General features: G+C 39.3%; 2 pseudogenes; one reads left to right on the top strand and one right to left on the bottom strand.

Annotated features, from left to right (window-relative positions):
* Window positions 1-4844: 4844 nt before the first annotated feature.
* On the top strand, window positions 4845-5361 carry LOC149108016 (uncharacterized; annotated as a pseudogene).
* Window positions 5362-12009: 6648 nt separating this feature from the next.
* Window positions 12010-12324, bottom strand: part of LOC149108017 (uncharacterized) — a 4962-nt pseudogene continuing 4647 nt past the window's right edge.

Raw genomic sequence — 12324 nt, forward strand, 5'->3', positions numbered from 1 at the left:
TTCTGAAAAGAACTGTTGTTGGTGACTGACGTTTCGACAACCTGAGCGGAAGTCATCTTCAGAGTCAAGTGAATAGTGTTTGTCAGTCGATGATCCTATAAGTCTGGTCCGTTGAACGTGATTGGTCAGTATAGCCATGATGGTATTGGCTGAAAGACTCGTGTAAGGTTTGTCATCAGTCATTGGTGGGTTTCGATTCGTCTATTGTTAGTCAAGTAGGTCGGTTTTGGTCCGTGTATTGTTAAGTCGGTCTGTTAGAAGTCCGTTTGTCGGTTTCGTTTCTGTCGTGGATAAGTCGTTTGTAAGGCGCCGGTAGTTGTTGACATCTGTTAAGAGGCGTTTGTTCTAGGTTAGTGTACCAGCTTTCCAGAGTCAGTCGTTGAAAATAGTTTGTACTGTAGGTTAAGCACTGAGCAGAGTCCCAGTCAATGTTGTGGTTTGTCAGTTGATGATGTACAGCAATGTGATTGTTGGCATCACCATTTCTCGTGGCTCGTTTGTGTTCAGTCAGTCTCGTGTTAAGGTTTCTGCCACTCTCACCAATGTAGGAAGCCTGGCAGTCGGAGCATTTGATCTTGTAAACTGCTCCCTGTCTGTCGTTAGGTTCGTCTCTGTCTTTCACGTTGGTCAATAAGTGTCGTAACGCAGTTGTAGGTTTGTGGGCTACACGAATGTTGTAGGGCTGTAGGATCCGTGAGATGGTCTCAGAAGTGCCCTTAATGTAAGGTATAGTCACTGTAGTAACAGGCGTAGGGTTCCTGTTCGTAGCGTCAGCTTCAGTAGGTCGGTAAATGTTTCGTCTAATAAAGTCAGCGTTGTAGTTGTTTTTGTGAAAAACACGTTCAAGGTATCTGTTTTCGTCACGTAAGCTGTCCGGTGTGTCACAAACTAGTTGCGCTCGTCTCGTCAAAGTCTTTATAGTCGTGGCTTTGTGTGAAGTCGGGTTGTAGGATGATTCGTCAAGTAATCTGTCGGTATGCGTCGGTTTTCTGTACACTGTCGTTCGTAGTTCGTTGTTGTCGCGGCCTACCAAACAGTCTAGAAAAGGAAGTTTTCCATTTTCTTCGATCTCTTTAGTAAACTGGATGTCGGCGTTCTGTTCGTTTTTTTTTCACAAAAACAACTACAACGCTGACTTTATTAGACGAAACATTTACCGACCTACTGAAGCTGACGCTACGAACAGGAACCCTACGCCTGTTACTACAGTGACTATACCTTACATTAAGGGCACTTCTGAGACCATCTCACGGATCCTACAGCCCTACAACGATGGTGAGTGAACAATATATGAAATAAACCAAAAGTTAAGCACTCCTTACGATGGTCTTGTCACATAGGGCAACAAGAACTATTTGAACGAAAGGATACCTGCTAAGCGTGTAGGAAACTGCTAACACAAGATCTGTTACTGAATTGCAGTTGTTTTTTTTTAATTAAACCTGTTTTTGGGTAGTAATAAAGCTTACCACTCTTTTAACAATTTATTTCTCACATTTTAGGCAGTAGGTATTCAGCAAATTACATTTCCGTATAAAATGTTTGCACCACTTAGTTTGTGTTGAAGAAGAAGAATAGACAGGCATTGCGTGCTAACTGCCTTTTTTTTAGGAAACACTTTAAAAGGAAAATTGGGTCTGGTGCCGGCCATCCTCTAGTATGGTACAAACTTAGATATAGAAACTTACCATTTGTTACAAGCCACACATTGGAAAAACAAAGCTGCCTTCGCCAATCCATTCGCGCAAAAGCAAAAGTTTGTACATGCATGCACCGCTTGGTAGAAAGTATGCAGCTTGAACGCCTGAAGCAATAGTAAAATAACTCAGAGGTTGGTATAGGGTCCCAGCGATCTTATACGCATATACACGCACACATACCTCCAAAAGTCTAAAGAAAAGAACTGATTAAATTAGGCATTGTAAAATGTCTACCAAAGGAAAGGCTCCCAGTAAGGGGATCAAAGGACACAATATCTTCTCTCAGGTTAATTAGGTCTGTGTAATATAAGAAGATGAAGAAAAAGTTTTGTCCGTTCTGGCGTTTATGTATAACGGCGCACATTTCGGCTGTTCAATCCTCAGGCTAAAATTGTATTGTTTACAATGAAAAACAAAAACACAGGTTTGAGATTTTTCCGTAATTAAGAACGTTCAAGATTAATAAGCTGTTTATAATGTTGCTCTTTGATTTGTTTCGGCCTGCTTCAAAGCAGGGGTGGCAGCGTGATTGAACTGTGAGGTACAATAAGTCTGACTCCCTGGTAAGCAATAATTGTTCCAAATGGCTGCCACTTTTGTGATTTAAAATTTATTCAATGATAATGAAAATTGATGGACCTCATGTTTTGAACAATTAAAATGGATTGCCAACTAGCAAGTGTCTTTTGTAGTCATGGATGACTTGCGGTTTCGAAAGCGGACTTTTAATTCAGCAGAAGTAGAACAACATATTGCATATCGATTTCTGCACAAATTGCAAGATGCTAAATAAATCTCAATGGTAGAAGGGCAAAGACAATTGCTGATTTATCCTATAAATTCTGTTGGATGCAAAACTCTAGAATTTTGTGTCTTGAACTAAGTAACGCTGGCACAAATCACAACGTTTTCTTTACATTTATGGCAGCACTTTGCTTGATTTTGGCCCCCAATTTTGTTACTGGAAAATCTGGATGGTGCAAGCAATTCTGTTAAGTTTTTAAGTCTGTATTAAGCAGGAAGAATTGATTTGGTGGAAATATCTCTGCTACAAAATGTATGAATCCAGGCGAGTTGATAGAGACCTTCTGGATATCTGAAAGGAAATTGGATTAAATGAGTCGAGCACCAATGGCAGCACCTTTTTTGTTAGGCTAGACTCTTCTATTCGGACGTTCAGGTCTCTCTGTGTTGGAGGCTTTTTTAAAATTGTGCATCAACTAAATCAGCCTTGGAATATGTATGAAGATATCCCTTGTACTCTTCACTCCTTTGGTTTGAAAAATTGGCGACTTCATATTCCTATATATTCTATTTCTTTAGTAGGCTAACGGTCATCGATGATATAAGAGATGGGCTGCACTTGATGAAATCCAGTAGAAGCCAGCAGACAGGTTTGCCGATTAAGTGTTGTCGTTATCTTTTAAGACTATCAGTATAAGTCTTTAAGACCAATCAATCCCAAACTTTTATTTTGTCTCAAGAAATTCAAAAAGGTATGATTTCAATCTAATTACCATGTTCATTTCAGTTGTTCGAACACATGCACACTGTGCGTTGAATGGTTTTGGTAAGATACTTTTGCATGTTTATACCCATGGAAGTATTTTCGTAGTAACTCAACCACATAAGACATTATTATTTCCCGGTAAGCTATGAATTATACCGAAGATCAACCACCCCTCGCAAGGATCCTTCAAATGCCTGTTGTCGTCTTTGGCCAGAACTATTAGCATGTAAGGTAGCAAACTGCAAAAACACAAGACCTCCAACTGAATTCTAGGTTTCTTTAGTTAAACATGGTCTTCAGTAGTAATAAAGTACGAATTATTTTACTTTTTGGCGAATTAGAATTTAGGAAAGCCGAATAACAAAATGTTTGCGCTACTTATTTTTTCTCTAAGAACATAATTTCACCGACTTCCGTGCTTACTCCCCTGTACAGGGAAACCACTTAAACATGCACGAAAATGTATCTGATGCCAGCTGCTCTTAAGTACTACACAATCTTTAAAACTTACCATTTGTTACAAACCACAGTTTGAAATTACAAGGCTGCTTTCGCGGATCCATCATTGCAAAAGCTTACGCTCGTACATGCAGGCACTGCTTGGTTGAAAATGCACCTGACCGTCAAAAGCAATGGTAAAATAATTCAAGGGTGTCGCACAATAATAGCATGTTTGGACCAATAGGAGTAAGTGAAGAAATTAACGACTGTCAACATGGGTGATTGGGGTGAGCAAATGTAGAGACAAAGCCTACGTATTCGATACTTATTAATAGTACGAAAAAAACAAAAAGGTCTTCATAGACAAGCGTTTCATATTGCAACAAAACCTAAAATTGTCTCAGCCTTTTTTGAAATTCAATTAAAGTTTTATTTGAACTAATTGCACTCGCTATAACTTTCAATCTGAGAGGCCATTTGAGAATTTTATTATGGTTGGCATAAATTGAACAAAAAGTTAGATGGGCACTTTTAATAACCTATCTACAGCTACTGCCGCTGCGAAGACTTGATGCAGTTATTCAGTTTCCTACAGGGGCGTTATGACGCGGATTGCTCTTATTCATTAGAATTAGAACATTCTAGATCTTAAAACAAAGAAACAACCGTAAGGTAACCAGTTGCTATAAACAGCTATTGCGAACTGTTCATTGTGACACTCAAGATGACCAAAACTAATCAAAATGAATAAAAACAATGTTATAGATGACTAAAGGCAGATGTGAAAAGTAAAATCAAGTTTACAAGTACAATTACATTAGATGGCAGACTGCTCCCCAAAACGATTTCAAATAAGTAGCAAAGTTCAGAGCTGTTGGCTAAATACTAAATAACTTGAAAGAAGACATTATATCCTTTGATCCCTTACTGGGAGCCTTTCGTTTGGTAAACATTTTACAATGCCTAATTTGAGACAAGAAATATAAGTGATAGAAACCGACGTTTCGGTGCATCTTGCGCCATTATCAAGGTTACATAATTAATGAATGCTGTATCTGAGCGGTCTCGCTACGCTGTAATGCCAATTGAAATGGAATACTGGTCAACAGTGATTTCACATCACAAGTGTACAGTGTACCGAGACCGCTATACAACAATCTACTGTTAAACTACCGTTACCGACAGAAGACATCATGGACTTATTTAACCTTTGCCTTACATCGACTTACTTTCAGTACAACGGTAAACACCACAAAGAGTTGCATGGAACAGCCATGGGGTCGCCTCTTTCTGTTGTTGTTGCAGAAATTGTAATGCAGCAAGTGGAGAAACGCGCCCTTGCAACTTGCCGACAAACAATACCGCTTCAAGGCACCTTTACCACCTTTACCACCGTTCGCTAAGACGAAATTGACAATTTTCACCACCACCTAAACGAACAGAACGCCGACATCCAGTTTACTTAAGATATCGAAGAAATGGAAAACTTCCTTTTCTATACTGTTTTCCGAAGCCGCGACAACAACGAACTGCGAACGACAGTGTACAGAAAAGCGACGCATACCGACAGATTACTTGACGAATCATTCTACAACGACTTCACACAAAACCACGACTATAAAGACTTTGACGAGACGAGCGCAAATAGTTTTTGACACACCGGACAGCTTACATGCCGAAAACAGATGGCTTGAACACGAGACTGACTGAACACAAACGAGCCACGAGAAATGGTGATGTCAACAATCACATTGCTGTACATCATCAACTGACAAACCACAACATTGACTGGGACTCCGCTCAATGCTTAACCTACAGTATAAACTATTTTCAGCGACTGACTCTGGAAAGCTGGTACACTAACCTAGCACAAACGCCTCTTAACAGATGTCAACAACTACCGGCGCCTTACAAACGACTTTTCTATGACGGAAACGAAACCGACAAACGGACGTCCCCGGGGGGTACTTTGGGAATTTCTGGGTGGGGATGTGCCGCTGTGACCCTGGAACCCTTAACCTATACCAGAGTTAGTTCAGCTGAATTTTGCTAACCTATACTAGAGTAAACTCCCCAAATCCCCCCATCTATTGACACTGTTGAGGCTGATTTGCGTAAATTTCAACCTGCCGATTTGAGTTTTTCATATTTTTGACTGGTTTCCTTACTCTAGATAAATTCTTCAACCAACCAGTCAGTTTTGTGAAAAATGATACCCTATTCTAGACCCAAATGCTCTAATTTATATACCCTACCCTAGAGTAAACTGCTTGAAAACCATACCCTTCACAGCGGCACATACCTATATAGTCCATATATGGCAGTGCTCCCCCACCCCCCCCCCCCTCCGGGGGGCGGACGTCTAACAGACCGACTTAATTTGACTAACAATACACGGACCAAAAACTGACCAATTTGACTGACAATAAACGGATCGAAACCCACCAATGACTGATGACAAACTTTACACGAGTCTTTCAGCCAATACTATTATGGCTAAACTGACCAATCACGTTCAACGGACCAGACTTATAACATCATCGACTGACAAACACTATTCACTTGACTCTGAAGATGACTTCCACTCAAGTTGTCGAAACGTCAGTCACCAATAACAGTTCTTTTCAGATCTACCCTCACCCGGACGATCACACTATACGAACTAATAATTATCTTCGTAATATCAGTCTTCGAGATCAGATTGGCGTTCACATTTCTAATAAACAGCTATAGTTCCGCACCTTTATTTGGAGCATAAATATTGATAGCAAACTTCTGCTCGTCACCTCTTTTGATTTTTGCAGTTATATGTCTTCCATCTCGATCAGCTCGCACAATACTATGCGAAAATCCAGATTTTACGTTGAGAACCATACATACTCCTCTGGAGTGTTCGGAACCATCGGAAAATATAATTTGGACATGTCCTCCCCATTCCGCAGACCATATGTTCTCGTTGGCCTGCAGACAGTTCAATGTTGCGTTTTAATTCTTAAGGTATGAAAAGATTGATTTTCTCTTGACTGGATTTCGTAACGCCCGGCCCTTACATTGAACGATATTATTTTAACACGGCTTGTCATAATCAAATAGAAATGGGTGCAAAAGCTCTAGGTATTATTAAATTGGTGAACTAAGTATCGACACGATTGCAGCATGCGCAGCAAAAAGAAGTAAAAAGAAATTGGAAAACACGGCACGAACACAGATAATTTATAATGTACAGAAAACAGTATAAACAAATAAACAAAAGCTATTAAGCAACCTCTCCTATAGGAAAGCAATCAAACAAAGAGGTCCGTATAGCGAGAGGTAAGTTACAATAGTAATATGTATACATGGGACAATACTATTGAACAAAAGACATTTGCTAAAGCTGTTTTATTGAAGAGAGAAGAAAGGAAACACCTACAGCTTTTCCAGAGCTTCGACGCTGTTGATCCTGATTATATAGTCTAAAGATAAATCGGGTTTAACAAAAATGTCTCCCGTCGGTGGTCCATACTTCCCATCCTTGTCGCAACCGATTTTGTCTCGAGCTTTCTTCAATAAAGCAACTCTTTAGGCAATCAGATTTTCATTTATGTAAATTTTTTGCGGCACCTGAAATGTGTCGGACGTTTACCTTGCGTAATTTCCGACGACCATGGTACATTTCTTTCTTACTGTAATAGTTATTAAAGCGAACGATTATTGGATTTAGTTGCCTTTCACCTTTTCATAGTGGTGGGCAATTTCGATGTCTTCACTTCCTACTTCTGCATTAATGCTTCGTTTGCATGCACGTATGCAGCCGTAGTTTTAATATCAACCTGTACATCGATTGCGAATCAAGTTACTCCTGAAGTTCGACAATAAAACAAACAAACGAAACACTACCAAAAGTAAATTAATCCGGTACCTTAGTATTATCGTTGTTTACTTCATTCACAGTTGTCATCATCGTCTAAACATGAGTAGCTTTAGTTTGAAGAAAAATAAATTTCGGTCAATAGATCTGATCTTTGGCTATCAACGTAACCATAGTTAATAGAGGGGAATGGTTATGAGACTCGTAAAAGTTCCTTGTTGTATGTTCTTGTTCCCTTTTTTGGCCTTGACCGTGCACAAAACACGATAATTGTTTACTGCTGACCGGGGAACTAACCAATAGAAATGTTTTGATTACGTAACTCATGCATAGTGTATGAACGCAAAACAAAAGATTGTGCACGGTCGTGGACCTTCCAACATAAATCTTGGCATCTTTGTTTGCTTCTTTGATGTTTGCCGGGCTTCATAACCAGTCCCCTCTATCATAACCATTGCGTTTACTATTCGTAAATTCCTTGAATACTTTTTCTTGAAAGGATTTTTGGTCCAAGGGCGACAGCAGTCATTTTGAAAATTCTCCATCCTTTTTTAATATCCTGGACTCGGAGTGATGTCTTCCGAATAAATGAAAAAATTTATCCAGCAACTGTCCGCCATGTTTCCTTGCCGAGATGGTCTGTCTGGTTATTGACAATGAATTTCGTCATAACATTTTCAGAGTAGTCTGCGGATCGCCTGGTGGATCCACAGCTCCTTTGACAATGTTATGACGAAATTCATGATCAATAACAGGAAAGACGCCTGGAAAACTGAAGTCAATTTGCTTAATATTCATCGCCTGGCGCGGTGAATATAACGTCATATAAGGAATCGCTCTACCAATCAGATTGCTGGAAACTCTTTGTTCAGCTCTGAAAGTCTACTAAATGATCATATATCTAAAAAGTAGTTTAATTTGTATAATACATTTGCACTGTTTGTTTTTTGTCTACGCCTGTTATCTTAACGTGGCAGTGACCAATCAGAAAGCCTTAGCTGCTTTGGTCAATGCGCACATTTACTTTCTATTTAATGTAATTTTTGTTTCCGTGTTCTTGTTGTTAATATTATGTAATGTTTATCTTTATATAATAACCCAAGTTATTCTCGCATTTTGATTGGCCCTCGCGTATGATCCATTAGAGGACAGACCCACGATTGACGTCAACGTTTCAAAGTTTTCCCACTGTGTTCTAAAATGGCGGAAAGTTAAAGAATTTAGATAATATTATCCGTGACGGGGCAAAAAAACAGGGTACAAAAAAGATCTTGTCGAGGCATTGAACAGGTACGAGAAGTAGGAAGAAGAAAGATAAAGCCGTTTCTTTTTTAGAAAATGTCTCAGGAAAAATACTCGAGCCGTCTCAGTCGGCAGTCGAGCGAGACCAGACCAAGCACAAAATTGGTCTTGGTAAGCCGAGAACCATTGCTTTATCTCGAATTTAACAAACCCAAGAAACAAAATGTTTATGAGATTAATTTATTTAAAAAATTCAAATTTTCTCAGTCTCAAAATAATTGTTGAAACACTGATGTCAAGAATGACACATTAAAATATCACTTCTTAAGATCAATTAAAATAAACACATAACCTTGCCTTCCGATGCGAATGTTCCAGTTCGTTTCAGGCACAGCAGCGAGCAAAGTATAGCTCACTACAGCTCACGGCCAACTGTATCGCAGCTAAAAGGTATCTCCGACAGTATTTCAAATTGATTTGAGAATCACCAACCATAAAGGACACAAATTTCCACCGTCACTAACGTTCCTTTCACTCAAAACTCGAATCGAATGGCCTCCAGATTGACCCCAACCGCAAGTTTTCCGAGCGTATTTTTCAACTCCTGCAACATTCAAGGCAGCTTCCAAACTTTTCGGCTCACACGGCTACTATAATGACAAAAACTGACTTGACTTTTCCAGCATTTAATTTCTTTACGATTTGTAGATTTCGCAGCTCAATTCTGCTTTCACTGTAAGTTTTCATTCCACGAGAAGCGACGCTGGAGTCAAGTTTGACAGTGGCGTGATTTTCCTGGACCAATCACAATTCTTTGCCACGCATAGCAACCAATGAGATTGCTTCATTTTGTATAGACAATAGAATACGTCAAATGGCTTTTTTTCGTGTTCGCCAAAGTGGGCAAAGGCCGGCTTTCGAGTTATGTCGAAAGATTTTGAAATGAAAAAGCTTTATGTGCAGTAGTTTGTTTCGTTATTATATGAAACAAATAGATTCCATGTTGCCATGCGTCTGTTCAGTTAATTGCCGTTTTTCATGTGACGTCATCATTTTCCAAAATAAGAAATTACCAATCCTTCTGAAGTTTTAGTTTCATCAGACGTAAGGCCTTCTAATAACTTGACGTTTTGCAGCGTTTAAGCTCGACAGGGTACCTCATTTTGAAATAGGGCACGTTTGAATTTCCAAGTTTATGCGTTGCGTGACATTAAAATGGCGGCCCGATAACTTTCTCGAGTAGGTAAAAAAGATGAGTTATTGCTCAAGTTTTTGCTAAATAAGCAGTTGTTGCTCTATAAGAAGTGTTAATTTCAATGTGTCGCAGCGCTAGAGTAATAACTTTTTGTTTCAATGGCAAAACTCGATGACAGATGTTTCTGTTACTTTACGGCCGCCATGTTTGTGTCCCTCCGAGGGGCACAAACATGGCGACTCCATACAAAGCTCTATAAATTTGAGTGAAACACTTCTCCGAATAACGGGAGAAACAAAAACCGCACAGACCTAAATCTTGGCGGGGTTGTTTATATATCAATAATCTTTCATATCCCAGCTTCTTGACTTAATTCATTGAATGGTTATGATTTTTATTTCTGATGGCGTGACACTGCAAACCAGCCATAGGTCACAGAAGACGTCAAAATGTGATAAGAACATCAGTGACCCACTCGGCTATCGCCTCGTGTGCCACTTCTTTCTAACATCAGTGACACGCTCGGCTATCGCCTCGTGAGCCACTTATTTGTTCTTACCACAATTTGACGTCATCTGTGATCTATTACTGAACAGACGCACGGCAACATGGAATCTATTTGTTAAATAGATCGATTGTTGAAAAATGTAATTAGCCGACAAAACAATGACAAATCTGAAATCTGAAAATCTCATAAAGTAGCCCCTCAAATTGAAAGTTAGAACCAGTTCATTTAGTTCAAATAAATCTTATAATTACATTTCAAAAAACATTCATAGAATACTTTATTAAATGTTCATCCGTGAATGGCAATCCTTAAAACAAGAATGAGGTGTGTTTTCTTTGTTTCGCACTACAGGCTTGATCGCTACTCTCTCGCACCCAAATCATCGTTGTTTACATTCGTTTATTTCTAACTGTATTCCTGTTGGTTCAAACATGCTTTTTTGAGCGGCAACCTCTGAGTTATTTTACTATTGCTTCAGGCGATCAAGCTGCATACTTTCTGCCGAGCAGTGCATATATATACGCGCTTTTAAGCTTAAAAGCTTTTGCAATAATGGATCGGCGAAAGCAGCGTTATATTTTCAGTACGTGGCTTGTACCAAATGATAGTTTTTCTATATACATATATTTCTTTTTATAGTTCTAGAGGATGGGTGGTATCAGAAATATTTTCATGTTAAGTACTCTTTCTGCACCTGCGTATTAGGAAGTTACGCAATGTCTGTGCAATCTCGCTCTAGATGACAAACTAATCATCATCATCTAGTCCTCTTTGTCCCATGGGGGACATAGAGCGTCCACAATTGCAGATGAAAAACTAAGTGTTGCAAAAATTCTGTTTTGAAATGTAATTTTGCTGACTAATACTGCGCGAAACGTCAAATATTCGGGCCTGAATTGGCTCGAATACGAATCGGCGCACGGCGCGTATACCGTACTGTTCTGTCGTATTCGATTTCGGCTGACTCGAAATACACCTGGAATATGCTTTTAGAATCCGACCTGTCTGTCCGTATTCAAATGGAATATTCGTGAATGACTCGAAGTGTTCGAAAGTTACGTCACATTTAGAACCAGTTCATTTAGTTCAAAATTAATTTTTTTAATTACACCTCAAAAAACATTCAAAGAATACTTTATTAAATGTTCATCCACGAATGGCAATTCTTAAAACAAGTGATTCGCTCCTGCGCTTAAAGGCGCTACTTACTTTCAAGATTAGCCCACCAGGGATCAAACGTTGTCAGATTTATTTGAACTAGAGACACAGCTCGTTGCGTCCGTGGTTACATCGTAGTCAACTGAAATTGAAGTAATTACGACATCAATTATTATTTACAACGTTCTAAATCGAAGCGACAAACGATTTCGAAACTTACAATTTGTATTCCTGGGTGTCGGATCCCTTTGATCGCTATCTTGATGTTTGCTCGCGACTGTTGATTGACTTGACTTCGAATGTCCGTTACATGATAAGATTTTCCTTTTAAAACATAAGTCACATGACTTGTTTCTTCCCGCCACGCGTGGTCGAGGCGATTTCGCAATTACCGACGATAATGAATTCTATTTTTTTTTTTTTACAAACGAATGAACATGCAAATCACTCCGCCCCAGTGCAGAAATTAGGTCTAATTAATTAGTTCTAATTGAGCAACGACTACAACGTGATAGTGTTCAATGATGAGTAGCATGAGGAAATAGCGTTAGTGTTCATTGTTTCTCTGAATAGGCTTAATTAAGTATTCAGTTCCTCTTTGGTTGCTATGAGACACAACTTGTGGATTGGTCTGTCATATTCACTATTCTGGGTCTTGATTCTCGCCTTTCTGACCAGGCTATCGTTTCCTGGATACGTGGCAACGACACGAGCCAGCTT

This window comes from Orbicella faveolata, unplaced genomic scaffold (assembly GCF_042242905.1).
Source record: "Orbicella faveolata isolate gen_17 unplaced genomic scaffold, um_ofav_v1 contig_26, whole genome shotgun sequence".
NCBI classification, from domain to species: domain Eukaryota; kingdom Metazoa; phylum Cnidaria; class Anthozoa; order Scleractinia; family Merulinidae; genus Orbicella; species Orbicella faveolata.